At 46.2% G+C, this 2983-nt stretch overlaps 1 pseudogene; it reads right to left on the minus strand.

The window, feature by feature from the left end:
• Positions 1-1628: 1628 nt before the first annotated feature.
• On the minus strand, positions 1629-2671 carry LOC110330732 (annotated as a pseudogene).
• Between the last annotated feature and the right edge of the window lie 312 nt (positions 2672-2983).

A 2983-nucleotide genomic window follows, 5' to 3' on the forward strand; every position in this document is an offset into this window, starting at 1 on the left:
CTGAAGGAAAGGCCATCCAGAGACTGTCCCACCTGGGGATCCATCCCATATACAGTTACCAAGCCCAGACACTATCGTGATTGCTAACAGGTGCTTGCTGACAGGAGCCTGATATAGCTGTCTCCTGAGAGACTCTGCCAGTGCCTGATAAATACAGAGGTGGATGCTCACAGCCAACCATGAACTGAGCACAAGGTCTCCAATGGAGGAGCTAGAGAAAGGACTGAAGGAGCTGAAGGGGTTTGCAGCCCCATAGGAGGAACAACAATATGAACCAACCAGTATCACCAGAGCTCCCAGGGACTAAACCACCAACCAAAGAATACACATGGAGGGACTCATGGCTCCAGCCACACGCATATGTAGCAGAGGATGGCCTTGTTGGACATCAATGGGTGGAGAGGCCCTTGGTCCTGTGAAGGCTAGATGCCCCAGTGTAGGGGAATGCCAGAACATGGAAGTAGGAGTGGATGAGTTGGTGAGCATGGAGAGAGGGGATGGCATAGGGGGTTTTTGGAGGGGACACCAGGAAAGTAAATACACTTGAAATGTAAATAAAGAAAATATCTAATAAAAAAATTTTTTTAAAAAGAGAGTTTCTTAGTAACATGAGAAACATATGGAAAAGTTTCCTTATAATGGTAGGTTAACCAGGTAACTGTTGCATAGGCCTCAGCATCTTACCTAGGCCCTAACAACACAGATATAAACATAGATTCTGTCTTGCACAAACCAACCAACCACTCCTGGGCCTGTGGCCTGCCCTGGGGTATGGTTGATACATCAAGTGTTGCTCCACTGAGGAAAAATTGATTTTCTTTTCCCCATCAGGTATCAGTTGCAAATCTTGGTTAAGGGTGGGACTACTCAGTGCTGGGATTATGTCTGGTTTGAACCATGCAGGTCTTGTTTGTGTTCTCATCATCTCTGTGAGTTCATGTGTGTGTCAGTTCTGCTGTGTCTGGAAGATGCTGTTTCCCTGAGTCATCTACCTCCTCTGGCTCTTCCAGTCTCTCTGAATCCTCTCCTCATAGATCCTGAGCCTTGAGGAGAGGGGCTCAATAAAGGCATCCCATTTAGGGCTGAATGCTCCAACGTCTCTCACTCTCACTACATTAATCAGTTGTGGGTCTCTGTGTTAGTTCCCATGTACTACAGGAAGAAGCCCCTCTGGTGATGGCTGAGCCCAACAGGTACTGTTCTGTACAGTAGAGCAGAATGTCATTAGAGTCATTTTATTGCTATGCTCCTTTAGCAGAATAATAGTTGTAGGTTTTCCCCATAGGCCAATGAACTATTTAGTCTTAGCCACATTAACAACACAAAGAAAGGGTTCCATCTCATAGAGTAGGCCTTAAATTCAATCAAAAAGTGATTGGTTAATCCCATGGCATCTGTGCCATTATTTTTTTTTTAAGTTCCAAATCTCTGATTTATTAGACAGCAGAAAAATATAACAGTTTTAGATAGCAAACACAAACAAAAATGGCTTAGGGGAGGAGAATCGTCAGACTGCTGTACAAGGATACAAAGCCTCCCTACCCAAAACAATCACAGGACACAGAGACATTTCTGTAATGACAGAAGACATAGAAATCCACACACTGCACCAAGTGTCCAATGGCTGCAAGGCAGGCCTTAGGGGAAGCATGTGTTTGTAGGAAGTAGACAAAGCTTTTCCAGAGAAACCACTTTCACCGGATGATTACGTGGACTTGGGCTTTGTTTCGGCGTCTGTCACTTGGCGAATGAAGATACCATCTTCAGGATGCTCGGTGTCATCCATTTCATACATATATGACGATGCTATTGCAAGCGTAGTTCTGTCATTACTGAAGGCAAGGGAAGCAATGCTGGTGGAGTACCGATGGAACTGGCACAGGCACTTTTTGTTAATGGGTCCCGAATATTTATAAATCCATCAGAACCACCTGTGTTGTGGATGTTGTGAAAGGAGATGGCGTTGACTGGGTAAATCTGCTCAATGTTGTTCTCCTTTAGCCTGTGGCACTTAAAGGCGTACTTCTTCTGAACCTCAGGGCTCGGGTCCAAGTATTCCACAGCCACTTGGCCTTCGATGGAGCTCAGCACATAACCCTGCTTGTTCAGGAAGGCTCGGATGCAGCAAGTCTGGTACTTCAGGCTGGATTCCCTACGCTGCTGCACATAGCCCATTTTCCTCAAGTCCCACACCAGCACTCGGCCTGCCGTGCCCACAATGAGCCTGTCCCCAGACACTGACAGGGTGTAGACCTTTTTCGGCTGGGAGAAGGTCCCAGCATTACAAGGAGTTCTGGGGTCCCACAGTTTAACTGTCTGATCCCAACTTCCAGTAACCATCACGTTCACTTCTGGACAGTATTCAACACATCTGATAGGGGCATCGTGAGTTTCAACAAGATTTTCTTGATCAGGGTTCAAATCATGCATTTTCAGTTGATGATCTAATCCACCGCTCCAGGAAAGCGTTGGATCGTAGAAGGCGCAGTCCGGGACAGCACCATTGTGCTGGTACTTGGGCCTCATGGAATTGGTGGGTGCATCGTAGAGGCGCACAGACGCATCCCAGGAGGAGACCAGGAGGAACTGGGACGTGTTGGGGCTGAACTTAACCGAGGAGATGCCATCCTCAGGTGGCTGGTTCAGCTTGAATTGGTTAGAACCGGTCATCTCGTGTCCGCCTAAGCAACGTTTTTTGCACCGGCCACTACCGATCCACTTCCCTCAGAGCACTCGCAGGCAAAGACATCTGTGCCATTATTACACCAGTATATAAAGTCAGGTCTCTGTTGTAGGTTGCAGGATTTGAAGCCAGGTGAAATTGATGATTATTTTCTCTTCCAGTAGCATGCCCTGCTACCATGAATACTCCAGTACCAAAAAATGTCATCATGAAGATTCTAGTTAATTAATTTAAAAGCTATGTTTTCTAAATGCCTTTGTTACTGTGTTTTCATATAGATTGCTATTTCCTCACTTAAGA

Source organism: Mus pahari, chromosome 1 (assembly GCF_900095145.1).
Source record: "Mus pahari chromosome 1, PAHARI_EIJ_v1.1, whole genome shotgun sequence".
Lineage (NCBI taxonomy): Eukaryota > Metazoa > Chordata > Mammalia > Rodentia > Muridae > Mus > Mus pahari.